Source organism: Sturnus vulgaris, chromosome Z (genome assembly GCF_052056855.1).
Source record: "Sturnus vulgaris isolate bStuVul1 chromosome Z, bStuVul1.hap1, whole genome shotgun sequence".
Lineage (NCBI taxonomy): Eukaryota > Metazoa > Chordata > Aves > Passeriformes > Sturnidae > Sturnus > Sturnus vulgaris.
In genome coordinates this window covers 41,788,237-41,808,294 of record NC_142283.1, presented here as the reverse complement: position 1 = coordinate 41,808,294, position 20,058 = coordinate 41,788,237, and positions in this window count along the sequence as shown.

The window sequence follows — 20,058 nt, the reverse complement described above, 5'->3', positions numbered from 1 at the left end:
TAGAAGAATGTGAACATATGGAGAAGGGATGAATTAAATATAATTAGGGAAAATAAGACTTCTCATTATGCCTTCTTTGACAGCTGGACTTGATAACCTAAAGCATCTTTTTGAACCTTAATGACTCTATGATTCTTAATGCAAAAATAAAGATACATTCAAAGATTTTTTAAGTGGATTACAAACAGGCAAAAGGATCTTTTAAAAAAGCTCATAGTTCAGTTGCAAAACTTACTGCTCCTAAATATTTTTGAGGTCAAAACCTTGACATCACACTCAGATGATGGTTGAGCCCATGAACAGGCTGTCCAGGGAAGTGGTCACACCACCAGCCTGAGGGAGCTCAGGAAGCACTTGGACAATGCTGTCAGACACACGGTGTGACTCGGGTATCCTGTGCAGGGCCAGCAGTTGGACTCTGTGAGACTGATGGATCCCTTTCAACTCAGCTTATTCTGTAAGGAATATATACTCTAAGGAATGTATACAGCGTTGTGTGAAAAAGGTTAAACATAGAAATGAAAAGAAAGATGTCTGATTTCATGACAGAAACAGATAATTTTCTTTCTGTGTCTTAGGAAGAAAATGTACCTGTTGTTCGTTTGGGATTTGTATACATTTCTCTGAAGAAAATGTTCTTTGGAGATACTGAAATGAGAAATGTCTTGCCATCATATTTACTTTTCTCTCGTGCTCCTAGGACTCAAAAATAAATTTGGTAAAGTATTGTTTAAATTTTTAAATCAGCTCCCCAAACTTGACATATAAAGTGTTGCAGATATGGAAGACAAAGCAGTCTTTTCAGTTACGAATTTCACGTTTGTATTACCAGTGAAAGTAATCAATTTATTTTGTATCAAGAAGGTGAACTGGAACACAAAATTTGTTTTCGAATCTTAACTTACCAAATGTGAACTTGATGGATGACAAATTGGGTCATTATATTAATTCTGTCCTCTGTAAAATGAACTACATAAAATAAGTCAAGACTAGGACTTTAAAACCTTCCATGAAATTGTTCTGTAAATCAGGGTGTCAAGAAACACTGACACACACTGACACACACTGAACCCCTGATTAAAGACTTTAAAAGTTTACTGCTGTGTATTAGTTGAATAGTTATTCCAAAATACATTATAATGACTGACATGTCACTAAGATACACAGGTATATATTAACACATGAAGGGAGCATGCTTATGAAGATAAAGCTAAGCCCTTGTATAATCAAATTTTCACCCGTTCATTTAACATTTTTACTTTTTTTTTTTCTGTTTTTTTTTTTTTTTTTTTTTTTTTTTTGCCCATACAGCTTGGATATACAAAATTAGAATTTGCCCATCTCAGTCATATTGAAATGCATTCTTCTGCTCTCAAAGAAAAATGCCTTAAGAATTTATTTCTTTCTGTTCTGCATTTAGAAATAAAGGCACAATTAGGGAAAAACCCCAAGAAACAAAAACCAAAGAAAATTTTAAATTATGTGTTTTCAATCTGAAACCTTTTATTCTGAGTTTCTGTCCAGTGTAATATTTACAGTAGACTTACAAAGTATTGAAAATAGGATTTTTAATGGAAAGGCTCAGAGCCCTTCACTGCAGTAATGTGAGAAAGAAAGCCATAACCCAGTGCATATTAGAGTTCTGTGCATTTTACAGTGACTTGTCTAGTATTCTAATGTATTTTAAACACATTTAGTCTCAAACTGGTTTTAAACACTGCAATATCACATTTTGCCAAGTGAATGCAAAAAACTATTTTAAAAAAACCCTTTATTTTATATATTTTATATTTTATTTATATTTTATATATTTCTTTTGATATCTATATATCAGATATGCTCCAAGCAAGAGCATTAGATTGAATTTATATTCAACCTCTGAAAACCTGATCTACTCCAACCTAATGTCAAACCATGATTGCAGGAGTTAGTCATGAAGAAAATAGAGAAAAAGGGAAAGTCGACCTGCAAAAAGTCGTCTCAGCTACGGAGCCTAAGTGAAACATAATTGTACAGTGCAATTCACTAAGTTCATATATAAGACAGCTTCTACATTCCTAATTCAAATTTTAAGCAATGTTTAGAAATTAAACTGTTACAATTTTAGTACCTCAGTGAGAAAAATCTTTCTTAGTTCCGAAACAGTTTTAGAAATGCAAACATAGCAATTGTGCATTACAATCACCAAGATCACAAGATCACTTTTTCCTCCCGTTAGCATAGTCTGATAAATGTAATGTAAAGCCTCCTGCCCAGATTCTGGTGCCATCTAGTCTATGTTGAATTCATCACAAGGAATTACATCTTGTAGTAAATAAGTTGATGTTAATCTAGGTACAAATTTCCTTCATGTCATTATATTTGCATGTATGCAAAAGATAAATTATTATTTTCATGTCTTACAACATTAAAAATATTAAAGCTTAAAAGAATGAGGTAGTTTCTGCATTCAGGCCTCCTCTTGCATGAAAAATTGTCCTGAAGATTTCTGTCCATCTGAATATGGTTGTAAGTCTGGCATTCATCATGGAATATCTAACTGCATATGAGGTCTCTGAAGTCACATTTCCGATATAATCACTCTTCTTTCTCTGCCCATTCTTGTCATACTTTCTTAATCCTACAGTTCTCATTCAGTCTTAAATTATTATATGAAATCTAGGGCAGGACTCTGTTTTTCTAAAATGGACACAAAAAAGCCAAAGAATTACTAGAGATAGGACTTCAGTTTGATAAAAACTTACAGAGCAGGTGCCAGTATTATTTTGTTACACTTCTACATCCTTTTATATAGTTCCTGTCATTCCTCAGGACAAGTTGAAAAACCCTGTGACATAAAACACTGCAATATTTTAATGCTTGTAACGGGATGTTCTGAAGCAATGGAGCATGCAAATTCTGTGGTTGTGTTCAGAAGCCTTCTCTACCCCACAGAGTTTTGGATGTAGTATTATCTGGCTCTCTTTGTTATTCCTCCATTCCAGGGAGAAGAAGGTGCCTTCTTCCTACAGAGGTTCTCATCCTTACATGCAGGCAAGGTGAAATAAGAGCTTTCCTAAAAAGGGCCCAGGGCTAAGAAGAGAATGCCTCATCCCTTGATTTAGGTGAGCGAGTGTTTCTCCTTTAATAAAGCTCAGCAACATGTGCTGAACTCACAACTCTACAAGGAAGCAAGAATATTAAACATTGATCTCTTCCTGAAAATAAATTATAATATTTCAATAATGATCCTATCTCAGTAACTTAGGTTACATGGTATGTACAAAGTTATTAATATTTGCTAAACTGTTATTAAAAAAAGGCCTCAAAAATATTTTGGTGTTTTACAAAATGTTTGATTTAAAAGGAAAGAAAAATGTTAAATAACAAAAGATGGTTTAGCTGGTAAATTGTAATCTGACTTAGGTATGGTGGTGAAAGGAGCAAACATAAAACTAACATGGTAGATACATATTTTGCAATACTACTACCTAAAAATTATCTATATTAAAGCTGAAAGTGTTGCAGAGACACTCCATTAAAAACAAAGTTTTAACTTCTAGTGGGTAACAAGAATGAATAGGAAGATTGGTCATGTATCTCTTAAAAAAGAAGAATATCTGTTTTCTAAATGATGGATAAATAAGACTGATGAAAATTTATTATTTTCAGAAAGGCACAGGGACTATTTATGATAGAAGATGATATCATTAATTAAAGTGTAGCCCTAAAGTAAGGGTTTCTTTTTTTGGTGTGTTATCAAATGTGCAATTTTAGTAAGACATGGCAAACCTCACTCTAGAAAACATGCTGGTTAGCTACTATATGACAAAATTTATGCATGTGAGCTATGTGCTTGTTATATCACCTCATTTCCCTCCTGCTGCCTTCTATTTAGCCTGAAATAGTGTTGTGAGTCTCATTCTCACTCTATTTCATGGAGAGTATTAGCATGTCATATGTAGAAGGTATCAAGCTGATAGCAGTGGTCCTTATTCTTTTGCAAAACACTATGAAGTGTTCTGATACTTTAGTTCTATATGATTGAAAGTGAGGTAAGTGTTGGTTTATGGAAAGTCACCCCATCGTTGTGTAACCAGTTGTGTTCTCATGAAGACCATTCCTAAACTGAACAAAAGTTATGGATTTACTTACTGTGTTCTGGAGATTTCAAATACTAAGATGGGTAGAAATTGGCAAGGCAGACAAAGACTGGAAACACTCTTCTGTGCCACAGTGTATGGAGATAGAAAGAAGGCCCCCACAATCGCTCAGAGAACTAGGAGATCAGGGTGACCAGTCAGATGAACCTTTTGTGCCAGCTTTTTGTTGGCAGGTCTCTATTCAGCTTCACTGAGTTGAGCCACCATTTACCAGCTGAAAGCTAAGTCCACTGTAAAGGCTTCTGATAGTTCAGGATAAATGAGAAAGCAGAAAGAGTGGCTGCACTTTCAATTACTTGGTAAGCAGGATTTACAACATAAACTATCACCTGTCACCCAACTTTCTCTCAAGCAACAGTGCTGCTCATTGAACTACCAAGAGTTTTTATTCTTCATTGTACATTGTACTTTTCACCAATGATGTGACAAAACGTATCAGTCAGATATACACTTTACATTATTAAAGAATTAATTAGAATTAGAGCCCTGTGAGTTTTCTGATTAACAAAGGATCTCAGTAACAATGAAGGCAATCCAATTGTGTCATACTGTTTTCTCTCATACTCTCATTCACGATCATCAGGGTATGAACTCAATGACCTTTGGAATTTTGCAAAGTTCACCAGTAATTATTTCAACATATTAATTTTAAGAAAGAGCTGTATTTCACCTTGGCAGCACTCAGCTATAAATGAGTTCTCTTCTTTTTAGCTAAATTGAATTGTAATACTTATCACATTTGCTGGAAAAGAGGGGCATTGGTAGCATAAGTCATACACAGATGACTATAAGGGCTCCTAAGTTAGAGTACCCTCGGACCTCTCCAAGAACTTCTGAAGAACTTTGCAAAGTATGATGAGCTCTTCAAAAGAGATCAAGCTGTTTCACAGTCATCCTGTGATGATTTATTAAACACAGATTAGAAGTCCATTTACCTGGTAGTTTGAAGTTTATTGTATTTTCACTCTTTGAGAGATTAAAGAACGGATAGGGTCCTCCTTCACAGAGGAATTTCTTAACTATTTTCAAAGAAAAATTGAATTGACAGTGTACTGATAACTATGACAAATATTTGTTTTACAGTTAGTTTATAGGAAATCTCTGGGAGACTCCAAGAGGATGGAAGAGAATCAGAGAGAGAGATTAAATGGAATAGGAAAAGCCTTCCAGTGCTTGATGACCTACCAGGCCTTTTGAAGTGACAAAGAAAAGGCATTTAAAATGATGAAAACCCCGCGTTGTCTGATATATTATTCTCTTCTTTCCCAGAAGATGTCCTCATTACCCAAACCAAAATGGAAGAGGACTTTGCAAGCGGAACTTCTAACATCAGTGCTAGACAGAATATGAGTTGTAAAAAAGGCTTCTACATTTAAAGAGAAAAAAATTATCCCTGAAGTATTGTCTTACTCATTGTCTGCACTGTTCATTAATTCCACAGGCATATGAATTTCATTATATAATTTACGTTCAAGAAACTATATCTTGTCCTGCAGAATAGAGCTGTTTACTAGGGTGTTAAGCATTTACTAGAAGTGAGATTTTAATTTTACAGAGAGTCAATACGTATGCATTGCTTAAATCAGCTAATTCGTACTAAAGGGAAATTTTATTTTTATTGATCTAGAAGTTCAAAGACAGTTTTAAGGTTGCTTTTGATAATGAATCTGAATGTAAATTGGGATAGAAGGAATGAAAATTTTTTCCTAGCTAATTTGAGCTTATTTTTAATATTACTGATTTGATATGATACCAGCTTTTTATTTTAAGCCCATTTTTTGCATACTAGAAGGATGCAAAATGGTATAGATAACGCTATACTTTTCCATTTTGATTCATTCAAATGGCTTTAACAAAAACTTGGTGGAAGGTAGGCCATCTTCTCTGCAGGCTAGTGCATCTCCAGCACTGAGGACTGGAAGTCTTTTTGTCTAGCATAAGGCAGTTTTCTTTAAGGCAAACAGTGCTTTTTCCAGAATAGAAGCTCTTGATGTCATTTAGCGCTATTGAGCAGGATAGTTTGAAGCTATTCTCATTTGGATTGAAAAGTTTGCCATATTTTTATGGTACAAGTAAACACAACAATGTGAGCACTTACTGGAATCCTCCAAACTTCTGTTTCTAACAGAAATTAATAGCTGCTAAGAAAACATAGAGTAATGAACAGGGGTGACTTATGTTTTATTATCAAGCAATGCTTTGGAAAAGAAACTGGTACTCAGAGGCTTCATTATTTATAAAGAGCATCTTTCCTCTGCATTTTTTTCTCATTTAATGAAAAGTAAGTATTAATGTAGGACATAAGGATTCTGCTTTTCTATAAGGAGTTCTTTGGTACTTTTTGGAAACCTGAAATTCCCTGAATATCTTTAAAAATTATACTGGTTTTAAACATGACTTATGAAAGGAAACCGTTGCCTTCACAACAGTTCTACTTTGTGGTTCTCTTCCTCTCATGGTTCTCCCTCAGCAGTAACACAAAATTCCTCTTCCAGCATTCTTTGAATGCAATTATGTGATTGTAATGGTGACAGATGAAGTAATTTACAGCATCTGCTGGTAGCCACTTCAGTGTATATAGGTAGACAATCCACTCTGCCAAAGAAAAGGACCAGAAAGCTGACAGGATGAAACCATTACTATAACTCTGTGTGTTGGGTGCTGCAGCCTTCCTGACCTCAGCTTGCATCTGAGTCAATAGGCAAGAAAAGTTTTCACCACAAGAACGAGTGCTTTAAGGAAATATCCTAATACCCCCCAAATTATGGCAAATATAAGTGAAGTTCTGACGAACACAATGGGAATAACAGTTGAGTTGAAAAATACTAGTATGTGTAAACACTGACAACATAAGAATCAAATGTGGCTTAGCAACAACAATCACCTCATAAATAAGTACAATGAGCTGGGAAGCATACTGGAAAGCCTAGAAACTCAGACTGGTCTTTCATCCTAACATCTAGTTTTATAGTAGCAGCTAGGTAATGTCTCTGAAAATCTATTGTGATAAAGCTATAAGTTGCTGCTTCCCTTTCTTTTCCCACCTCTTTGAAAGTGATAAACTGTATCTTGTTACATGGGTTCGAACTTGGTTGTAGAACTCAATTTATGAAGAAATATGTATAAATGCGCTGGAAAATTGTTTCAGTTTCAAAAGTATTGTTTGTTGTCTCACTTCTGCAAGAGATGAGATCTTGCTGTTTGTAAGAGAAAACTAATTTCTACAGTCAAGTTTTCCATGAAGATCCTTTTTTCATCAATGCAAGAAAAAAACCCCAACAACAAAAAACCAAACCAAACAAACAAACAAAAAAAAACAACAAAAAACCCAAACCAAACCAAAACAAATTTAGAAATATATATCTTACACATAAAAATATTTGAGTTTCCCTTCCAAATATTTAGGAATGAAGAGAAAGTCTGTTACAAGGCACTTGGCAGTGATTTAGGTTTCTGCGTGGTGAAGAGAATATAAATGAGTCGATAAATATCCCTATATAGAATTTTGATTAGGCTGCAGATTTTAAAGTGAGGAAACTGAGGGACGGTTCTTCTCTGTGGTCTGGCTAATTTGTAAAAGATGTTATCCATGCTGGAATATCTTTATAAGCACATAAGTGCTGGTAAGTTTTATTAGCATGTGCATCAGAACAAATAAAGGTGTTGATAAAACACTTGAAGCTTCAAGGTCTGGATTTTCCCTCTGTGACATCCTCATCTTTGTGAAATGTGAGCTAAATCACTATTTGAGAAATGGAGATGTGAATGTGATAACATAAGATTTATTCATTGTGGGAAGCGAGTCATCTTCCACTTTAGACAGCTGGCCAGATTGAAGATGGAATATGCCTTTTAACTGGAGTGGGTGATTTTTGGTGGTTTTCATTTATTTGTTTGTTTGTGGGGTTTTTTTTGTTGTTTTGTTTGGTTTTTGTTGTCTTTGTTGTTGCTTTTTTATTTTTTTCTTCCTGAAACTAAGGGGTATTTGCACATCTTCCTGTAGTGTAAATGTCAGAGGAACATGTAAAATACCCATATACAATATATGAACAATTCCACTGTAGCTGAATTGGAGAGTACTCACTTATAAACTTTGCACATGTCTGGCAGAGATATGAATTAAATTGGTTTGCAGGCAGGAAATAATGACATGGAATTCCTGTGAGCCTTATTTTTTAAAACTTTAATATTTATTTTATATTACAGCACAGCTAGTTTCTAGTTGCATCTCTGAGATTACTAGGTCTTACATATATGTATGTCCACAAGAATCAACTGTCTCAGGGAGAACAGGGGAGTCAGAACTGAGAGTTCAATGAGAGTTATGAGTTTCAGCAAGTAATTTCCTTTCTTTGAAGAGGAATTCCACAGCCATACTGAAACCTTTCCTTTAATAATGTTAATGAAACCTGACACACACATCTTCTCAAAGGTGTATGCGTTCTCATAATATGTAATTCACTGAGTAAAATTGCATTAATGAATATTTTTTAGTGCCAGTTTGATGGTTTGTTTATATTGTGAAGTGTTAGGTCTTTTCTTATTACCTATTCTATCAAATTTTCTCATTTATACAGAGGCAAGTGTGTATTTACAAACTGTAGGTTCTTCTGTTTTATCCTACTTTGGGTGAGTGAAGACATTGTGCTTCCTCTTTAGTGTTTCCAACAGCCTAATTAACTACCTAAACCAATATCATCTTGCAGAGAAAATCATTCCCCTAATAATAATACTTTACATATAAAATAAGCTCTCATTAAATTTGAAAGTGTTTCCTTCTAATATCTTCAGCTGTTTTCTTGGTCTCGCATTCCATTATTGAAAAGCTAAAAGTTAAAACGCATTGTGTTTGTTCTTGATCTTGACTGCATGGTTTTCTGTTCTTTTGATGCTTGTGTTTCACTTAGAAACACGTTTCTTGAAAACATTGCAGCATCCAGCTGAAGGCACTTAATCTAGCCTTGCTTTTCTCGTGCTCCTGCACGTGACATCTCAGGGATCAGCTATAACTCCAGTGGGATGCTGTTTTTCTGCTTTTGGCCTATTGTACCTCTAGACAAGTAAAAAACCTAGGCCTTCTCTGGATGCTCTGATCCAATTCTGCCTCCTCAGTGTTACTAGTCAATAATTTTGTATGAAAGTCACGTTTAGTTTCCGTCTCCTTGGGATGGTGCAGCTGTGTGTGTTGTGACTGTCCTTTGGAAGTGCCTCTGCTCGGACAGATTGTCCTTGCCTGTTGCAGAAAGGGTTGGTAAGGTGGATATAACACTTGGGCCCAACACATGAAATGATGTTTGGAAGAATTTTCATTGTTGTTAATTGGTCCGTTTTCATTACTGGATAGTTTTACTGATGAAAAAAAAACCAAAGAGTAATAAAGACCTTTTCTCCAGAGGCTTCAAAAGGTGCTAAAAATGGAACCATTTAAGCACTGAATTATTTTTGGTTCATTTAACAAAAACAATAATAAACTACAGTAGAAATGGAGGGGCTGAACCAGGTTTAGAGTTTTGTCATTGACAAAATGAAAATAATTAAATATATATGATGTTTATGTTCAATTTATGTGCGCTTGAACTAAATTGATAAAATCCTTAATGATGAGTACTGTTGGAGTCTTCAGGCAAGAAATGTTAATTTAATTCATCTGAGAGAGAAATTTGGACTTTTTCTTCCTCCTTAAGGTGGTGGGGTATCATCATACTGTACTTTTAATCTCTTGTATTGAAATTGTATTCAAACATAATTTAAACATTATCTGAAATAGGAATTTGAACCCAAAGGACTTCTGTTATTTCTTCATTTCTGGGTGGGTATTCCACCAAGTAATTTTTTTTACTTCTCTATCATTATATTCTTGGATGCCACAATAGAAAAAATATTCAAGGCAGAAGAAGTGAAAAAGTAGTTGATGAATATTAAAATAACTTGGTCAGGTATTTGAAAAAAGAAGTTTAATTTCCAAGAAGAGTCTCATAATCATTACCTCACTCTGAGCTTATTCTGTGTCTTTAGAAATCCTGCTAATTCCCATGAGCCAGATTCTCAGTGATAGAATTTCTTACTGAAATAATCACAGTGCCTTTATAAGCTGGAAAAGGAAGTCTTATTAACCTGGCAGTATTTATCTGGAAAACTGGCACTTCAGTTTACTATTTGGGGTAAGGCTGTGATAGAAGAGAGCAGAGTTACCCCACAAATATATATGTGTAAACATTAAACTGAATTAGATTTTTTTCTCTTAGTTTTTTTTTTAATTCACTGGGGCATTCGATCATGTGACTATTCAATTATTAAATAATGTGTAGGCCTTTGTGAAATAAATGCCTTTAGAATCCTAGAGTAGTAAACAACTCAATCAAATCAGGCTATCAATTTAATATTTACTCGTCATTTATAGCTTTATTATTCTGCTTGTAGTGTTGATTGGGGAAAACTGATTTTTATAGAATAATTAGTCTGAACACATACCTCATTTATCATCAAATAAATTAAAGTATGATAAGCTAAAATAAAGATAAGGACTTTCAAGATTGTATTTGGCTTTGCCAATGAACAAATCTGTAAGTGCAGGTGAAAGGATTTTTTTAAAAAACAGCTCAGGCCAAGGTCCCCTCTGGTATTTCTGATGACTGTCTAGCAGTGGGAATGACCAGAGCCCAAAAGTAGTACAGGAAGGTAACTAATTTTTTTATTCTTTTTTTTTTAAATATTTTCTGAATTTTTCTTTTCTGAGGTGAAGCTAGCTTTAGAAATCCCTCATTTACACATGTAGTATTAAGCACTGCTTTAGAGGGCTAAAAAGTATAGAAATGAAAATCCAAGTCAGATATCTTTGAATCTCTGCATATTTCACTGTATGTAACAGTTTAGCAAATTCTTTCTCTCTCTCTCTTTTTGAAGGACCTGAGAAGAAAAATTTGAGGGGAATGATGAAGAACAAGCAAATGAAGGTTAAGCATTCAAAAGATCCATAGGGTTAGGGTCAGAATACTATACTTGTATTTCATTTACAAGGCATTTGAATTTTGAGGAACTTGCTAACTACTGAGAAGAGAAGCTGGAATCACAATTTGAAGTTTTTCAGGTGAGATAAAGATGGAAATGAATGGCCTTGCATTGAGGAGATCATTAACATTTTATTGTTTAGTTTGTGATTTGCTGCTTTTTTGGGAGTGGGATTCGTGGAAAGCTGTGCGGGAGGGGCAATAATTTTCTGTTAAATACAGTGAGACCTATTCGCAGAAACTGGTGGTTGTCTAATGTATTAATCATAGACCTTCTTGATTAGCCACTTATCTCTGCAGGATAATTCTGTTGTCTGCAAATGCATATGACAGCAGAGGAATAAAGGATTCTCACTGATTCTTTTAGGGATCTTTAAGCAGGATTGTTTTGTGATGACATTGAAGGTATTTGAAATAGCTCTTGCCCATTCAGTAGTGCAGTGGTATCCTGAATTTTTAAAATTATTTGATTATAGTTTTGTCTCTAAGAGGCAGAGAAACAATGGGATCCCAATATTTCAAGACAATGTGATCAATGAAAAGCTTTACTTGTGTAACAAACTCTGAGGACTGAACACATTCATATTGGTATAAAAGTCTGAAGATCATGAAAAAATAGACTTTTTTTTGTCATGGGAGAGTATTTGAAAGAGAGAGTGTTACTACTAGTGTTGCATTGTCTTTTCTAAATGAAAAATTATTGCAGTAGAATACTTTGAGTTTATGAGTAGTCTTCCCCCAAGAAACTGAATAGTCTTCTAGTGGAAGCATTTAAGTAATGAAAAGTTGTTTTATTTTTTCCCCTCCTCTTATAGGTTCTGTAGATTAATCAGAAGGTTTTGTTTCTGAATAGAGCACCTTAACCTTTAAAGGAATACCAATCTTTTCTCACATTCTCTTCCCATGTCCTCTTTGTTTTCTAATAATCTTTGACAAATAATTTTTAATTTTATACATGTATGGAGTAGTTGGAAATTGCATTCAATTAAGTTTTAGTCACCGAGACAAGAAAGTGCATTTAGTCCACATTCAGATGTACAAAATGTTCTATCATGCTGTAAAAAAATCTTTCTGTAAAATTATTAATCTTACTAGAGTAAGAATTAACAGTTATTAGTTGTTATCTAAAGGATTTTCAGTTTGCATAGTTTTTATTGCTGAAATTAAAACGGCCTTTCATTATTTTGTGTTGCCTACAGGGTAACACAAAAGGTCTATAAGGTAATTTAAAAATAACTCAATGACATCAATTCGTATCTTGGCTAGAAAGTAATGATTATGACTCAATATCCTTTTCCTAGCTCAGCAGTGTAAAGGAGAGACAGTTTTACTACATGCAGAGCACATTCAAACGCTAGACTGGCTGCACCAGTCTAGCTACCCCATATATGTCATATATCTTATGTCATATAGCTTATTGTAGTCTGACAGTGCTTACACTGTAGATTGCAAAATGCAGGTTAGTTTCATTGTGAGTGCTTCACCATTTATTGTGGAGTTGACTAGACCTATTTTGTGGACACACACTGAAGTGAACCTGAAGGGCAGGCAAGGAAAGAACTCATTTGTAATATACAACTAGATACCTAAAATCATTAAATAAAGGTATTTTCCTGCTGCTAGTTTTGTAATTATTACTTTTGCAATAATCATTCTTAGTATGAGAGCTTCATTTGATGATTTTGCTCTTGGCTTTAAATATAATAAAGTAACCGTCTTGACAGTCAGACTATTTGTGATTTGGATGTTTGTAAGGTAAAATGAAAGATTTGCAGAGATTGAAAAGATATTCCTTAAGACACAAGAAATATTCAAACATTATATTATTTTAATATAATCAGCATAAAAAAAAGATTTAGTTATAAGATTGCCCTTGCAACACTGAAATCCAAACTTCATGTATGGAGACCAAATAAGCCAGCAGTTACACTAGTTTCTCATTATTTCTCCCATAAAATAAAATCCAGACAGTGCAAAACAAGCAAATACTGATCATTTTTCCCCACAGAAAAAAACTACTCTGTTGCTTAAAATGCAGCTGTAGAGGTTGTTGGTTGAATAGGTCTTTAGAAAATTGCATACTTATTAATAATAGCTAAAATAGAGAAATTGAAACATGTTTTATTAAATATTTGGAAACAAAATGCTCTTATTCTTGAAAATAACTAGCTATTTAAACAAGAAGAATAAACATATTTTTCAACCCCTTTCCTATATCTTCTTGGAATCCTAAATTTCAACAGTAGGCAGACAGATAGAACTTTGGTAGGACCATCTGGGTTTGACTTTGTCAGTCATGGGAGAACCAAGAAGGGACAGAGGGACCTAAAGGGTAACTAGAACAGAAGACAGGCACCCTAGTTGAAATCAGGGTTCTTAACCCTTGATGCATCCAGATTCTGTAGACCCCCAAGTTTATAAATAGCTGTGGTTTTTTGTGTACACAGAAGTGCATTTGACTTGATTGGACTGAATTACTCCTTGTCTGTCTGCTCTGGAGTCACAACAGAAATCTTTGGAAAAGAGACTGCAACTTCATTTGAGGAGACCTAAGTTCTCAATATCTCAAGCACCCTTGCTTTCTTTCCTGGAAAAGGAGACTGCCTTGTGCAGTGTGGCACAACTTCCGCAAAATTTGTTGAGCTCAATATCCTCTTTGCTAAAATTGCTGGATCAATAATAGGTTTGTTATTACCCAGTTAATTCTATGATTAGTGTTCTTTCTAACTTTGGTCTTTCAGGTTCTGAAGAGTCTCTTTTCGTGTATTATTGATTGGTATCTTACTTTATTAAATACTTTATTTTGGTTCTAAGTGCACTTTAATATATTCAATAGGAAGAAAAATACCTATAAAACTTTCTTGAAAGAACATTGAGGTTAGAATGAAAGGTTTGCTGAAGTGAATGGAATTATTTACTTTAGGCACTGTCAGGCCTTGGGAGATACATAATCAGTTTCTCAAGGTGATTAGGAAACAAAATGCAGAGCTTGACTGTGAGGGTAGTGAGTCAGAGCTCTTGCTTTGTCAACCAGCTTCTAACTGATCACTGCAGATCAGATTCCAACTGCAGAGGCATTGGCAACACTGGCAAATGTAGTTAGTTGGTGTTTAGCTGATTCTCAGCGTCCCATGTTTCCATATGGTCACATATGAAGTTGAATTCAATATGGTATTTTGCAATATCTCACATATTAAAATGTATCAAGATGAGGCTTTGGCCAAGATTTCTATTTCATAATTTGGATATTTTATTTATTTATTTAACAAAAAAAAGCCCAGCTCCACACTCTCCACTGCTTTATTTTCTCTTACCTTCTTCTGTGCTTTCCCTAAAAAAGCAGAAGAAAAGACCTTTCTTAATTTTCTGTTTGTCTTCCTTTCTAAATTTAGTCTTTGATGGTATTCTCTGCCCCAAATAATGATCATTACTTCTCTCACTTATCTCCTTAGGTGTTCACTTTGATTTTGTCCTTTACAACATAGGAATACATTTATAAACAAGAATTAAAAAAAAAAATCCATCCCCATCATGATGAAAAAGTAACCTTTATGAAGAATGCAAATAAACTATAAGTGAGTTTAAATGATTGGTTTTTTTGGTGATAGTTCTTCTTAGTCATTCCTCCAACAAGAAGGAAATTTTCAGTTGTAGAAAGAAACCCCAGTTTAGATATTTCCATTGAGCTGTCTATCTGAACTTAACACCAAAAAAGTCAACAAAGGCCATATTTTTTTTGAAGAATGGTCTGCTTTTCAGGAATCAAGTGATAAAAACATCATGATTTCAAATAATGAGATACAAAGTTTAGTAGAATTTTCCATTAAGTTTGAAAAAACCTCTATGCACTCTAAATATTGAGAATTGTTTGTAGTACTCACTCGAAAGAAAAATATGTACCTGTTACTGAGCCAACTTAGAATGGTTTACTAATGTGAAAGTATTTCTGAGCTGTGATTTACAGATATATTTTGGATCACATTCCTATTACATTATTTATCCAGCAAGATTGAACAAATGTCCTTTCCTGAGTTACAATTTTAGGACAATAGGGCACAGTTTGGGGACTAGCTTGTCAGCTATTTATCAGAACTGCTTTGATGGTGGGTGCTGTAGGCACCATGGTAATACACTGGTGGATCATCAGAAATTTATAATATACAAACAATTCTCAATATTTAGAGTGCATAGAATTTTTTTCAAACTTAATGCAAAATTCTACTAAACTTTGTATCTCATTATTTGAAATCATGATGTTTTTATCGCTTGATTCTTGAAACCAGACCATGTCTCATCTTAGATGAAAAAAAAAAGGCTAAAGTCAGTAAAAAGAATATTACAGTGGGAGAATCTAATGATTTTTTCAGAACTTATGTTATTCTCATAATCAAGTGTTAAAGGACTCTTGGTCACTTTATGTTTCTATGTTATTTGTAAAACACACTATGTTATTTTGTAAACACAACAGTTCCACTTAGACATCAAACCAAACATAAGAGCTGATAATTAAAAAGATAATTTATTCAGAACAATTTGCATGGTTTGTTGGCTGTCAGCAACTAGTTCACTAAATCATTAGATCTTTATTATTTTAACTAATTTGCTAATTTCTTCCATAAATAATTACTGGTCTCCAGATCATTTGTGTAGAGTAATTGCTATTAAATGTAAATAATTTTATATAACTTAATGAGTTTTAAATGACATGTTTAACTGTGACTAGGCAGCTTAAACTGGATTTTAATGGTGCCAATGAAAGTTTTATTCTTGACTAGGTATTTATCTATATAGTTTCCTTTATTTACCCAATTCCACCTTAGATGGAAAGAAATTGCTTAAAAAATATCAAACTATCAAACAGACTACATTCTACATTCTGAACACCTCTGCATTCTACTTGAAACTCTGACATTGTTCATTGCTTCAGGTCTTTCAGCACCTAAGCATAGAAATATTCTTCATGCCTCAAGACCTGTTGACTTTTCTGAGTTCATGAGAAGTCACTAGGGGCCTGTGGTGACTAATATTATCATTAATGGCATGGCTGAAGAGATCTAGGGCACCCTCAGCAAATTTGCAGATGACACCTGCTTGAGTGGTGCAGTTGACACACCTGAAGAGCACCTGTCTTTGACAGGGGCCTGGGCAAGCTCAAGAGCCTGGCCCAAGGGAATCTCAGGAGGCTTAAAAAGATCAAGTGCAAGGTGCTGCAGCTGGTTTGGGGCAAACCCCAGTATCGATACAGGCTCAGGAATTAATAGATTGAAAGCTGCCCTGCCAAGAAGGATTTGGGGGTGCTGGTGGGTGAGAGGCTGGACATGACCCAGCCATGGGCACTCCCAGCCCAGAAAGCCAAACGTGTCCTGGGCTGCATCCAAAGCAGCGTGGGCAGCAGGGGAGGGAGGGGATTCTGCCTTCTACTCGTCTCTGGTGAGACCCCCTTGGAGTACTATGTCCAGCTCTGAAGTTTCCAGCACAGGAATACATTGAGAAGCAAGCCGTGAGGAAACCACCAAGATGATTTGAGGTCTAGATGATATAAAGTTGGAGTAACTGAACTAGACTCCTCCAGCACGGTCATAATACAAGTACAAACACAGCCTGTTATTACACGCCTCTCTTATGATAACATAAAGATGAATGCTCTTAAGCTGTAACTCATGATGACACTATGACCATTTTTTTCCTGTATGTGGTGATATAACTTTGCAGAGCCTAGTAAGGACCTTTTTAAGACTGTCTTCCATAAGATCCTCAGAAAGAAGCTGATGAAATTTGAGCTAGATGAACAGACAATGAGCTGACCTGAAAAGTGATAAGTGGTCAGCACCAGAGGGTGGTCATTATGTGGATCACCAGCAGTTTTACAGTTGAAACTGAAATGGGAGGAAAGACTTCTATGCCAGGGAATCAGGCTGCTGTCCAGAGGGACCTCGATGGGGTAGAGAAATGAGACATTAAATATCTTCTTCAAGAGTGAGTAGATGGACAGCATTGTAGGGGGAAAGAATATTTGCCTGCCACTACAACACTCTTCTCTGAAAAAAATTATGTTGCAAGTCACAACTGGTGAATTTCTCACAATCCGCTCATTCTTTTAGATGTGATAGAAATCTCATACAGAATGACTGATTTGACACTCACTAAAACTGTCACAAAGCTTTCTGGACAACATCAAAAGTCTGGAAGAGCTGTGTCCCCTCTTTCAAGTACGCCCTCACAATTCGATGGAGATCATGAGCAAGGGCAAAAAAAATACACTAACTCTACTATGTCTTGCTACCACCTATAGAAAACATGGAATTTCAGAATTATGTTTTCTAGGTGCAATCTGTTTTCCTAAACCAAACATGCAAATCTTCTTTGGCATTGAGGAGGCAACATATGTTCACAATGCCTACCTATCTTCTGATACTTCACCTGTAACTTGGTACTAAGATCTTGTTGCTTGCACTGATGATTCCATTTTGCACTGTATGGTTGTCTATTATAGATTGCAAGAAACTGGAATCCTAACACTGATTTTAAGAAGTCTCTCTAGTTTACTGCACTGCATAATCAAAAATAAAGGAATTTGGGTTGGCTTTTCACTCTGAGAATAAGTCTACATTCGTAATTGTCCAAACAACATTCAGTGCATTTGGACTTGAAAACAAAGTCTGCAGTTTGGGAGTACTTTCATGTCATTATTGATGCAGAGGAAAAAGATTCCTACAACCAGAAGAAAACTAACAGACAAATGAAACAACACCTGCCACAGCCTCCCAACTGCCCCACAAAACTAAATAACAATCAGGGAAGTCTGTTAGTGAGAACCACGAGGGAAGGGTCCACATAGTCCCATTAGACTGAGATGGCAAAACATTAGATAAGTGCAGATGATGTGATAGCAAACCACATCATTGTTAGTATGGCCTCAAAGTAAATTCAGTCTTTTTCAAATTTACTTACTTCCATTACCTAGAGGATAATTTAAAAATGAACATGTATAACATTTCCATTAGTTAAACATGCACAGCATACAAACTGCATTCCAACTCTTCTGAAGTGCCATTCAGAGGCTAGGTGATCCGTGATGTCAGAGCCTTAATAAATTAGATTTGCTCTTGGCTTCTAAGAAAGTTAATTTACTGAATGTTTTTATTATTAGTCAATGAAGGATTGTTACTATTTCCTGAGCTCTCATTTTGTTTTCTGACAGTTGCAATTTCATTAATATTAAAGAGTTAACCTCTGATAGACTGCTACCAATAAAATATTTTGAGCATCTTTTTTTCACACAGATCATCTTGATTTGCAGCGTGCTAAGCAGGGACTTCTTCAGAGGTGACACTCATTAAAGACGCCCTTTCATTGAAGCAGTCAATTTTAATGTCATATTTTGATGCACTAGTCTCATTGCTGAAGCCAGCTGAATAATACTCACAAAGTAATTTATTCTGTGAATTGCAATATTTTTGTAGTAAATTATTCAGCTAATGTTCCTTCATTCCTAGCCTAGGCTTGAAGTTGTACCAGTTTCTTCTCTGTCTTTCCATTAATCTCCAGTTGGACTGATTCACATGCAGCATTGCTCATTGTCTGAGCAGTGAAATGAATGTTATATCTTTTGACTTGAACAAGAAGATCTTTTAGTTACAAATAGGCACACTTAGCCTTATTTCTTTCCTTACATTCCATCACAAAAGTTAGTGAAGTATTGTTAATTCACAACTGTTTAAATGTTTATATAAGCTAATGTGATGCAATGTTTACTCTTTGATATTCATTAGGTGTGACATCTATTTCAACTACTTACATTTAATGATTTAATAATAAGCCTTTTTTATGGTTATTTACATATTTTTCAGAGAGAACAGTCCCATGTAGAAGAAAATATTTTTCTAAGCAAAAGTACACTTGTAAAACTTGGTATCTTGGCTTCAGCACAGGGCAGTTTTAAAGAAGCCTAAGAGAAGATCTAAATAACCAAGAAACCATGAGTATTTCACAAAATTGCCAGCTTGTTTTGAAACTCTGAACACCTCATTGTGAGAACCCTAACCTTTCTTTTGTAAATTGTCAATCAAGTCAACGGTTTTTTATGTAGACTTTGGGTTATGCAATTTTCTTTCGGGATGGCTGGTTAGGTAAGTTGGGATTTGATGCAAAAAATGATACTTTTAATGACTATACTCTGTGCAAATATACTCATGCACTGAGTTTTTCCTTGATTTGTCTGCAGTTTTGATGTACAGTATTGCCTGCTGATACAAGACATACTTGCCTCCCTCAAAGATTCAAGTACTGTAAATTTGTAAACACAAATTAATCTGATGTCTCAAGTGCAGGCCATTTATTTCTCTCCTTCAAGGGTGTCAATATAGTTTCAAGTTTGTGGGGAATGTAAAGGGTTTTATACGGAGAAGGACCTTACATATGGGGAAGTGTACATCTATGGCTCTTTTTTTATGATAGTGTTCAAGACATGTTTACATGAAGGAGATGACTGTCACAGCTTTTGGCAAATCCTATTCCATTCTGCTTTCATGGTCTATAAACAATGCCAGACTGGATACAGAAATCTTTCTAGATTTTCTTAAGAGACACAGTCTGTACCATCTCCACAGAACACCTAGAGAATCTGAGGCATTACACATCAACAAAACTTCTACACTAGACTTCCAGAGGGCAGACTTTGGCTTTTTCAAGAGTTTCGTTTGGAGAATACCTTGGAAAACAGCTCTTAAAAACAAAGTGGTTCAGGGAGGGATGGAAATACTTCTAGAAAGAAATCTTGAAACCTCAGGAGCAAGCTGTCACTATGTGCAAAAAGATGAACTGATAGGGAAGATGACCAGCCTGGATGGGCAGGGAGCTTTGAAAAAATTGTGGGGAAAAAAGAGGGTGTATCTCCTTTGGAAAGTGGG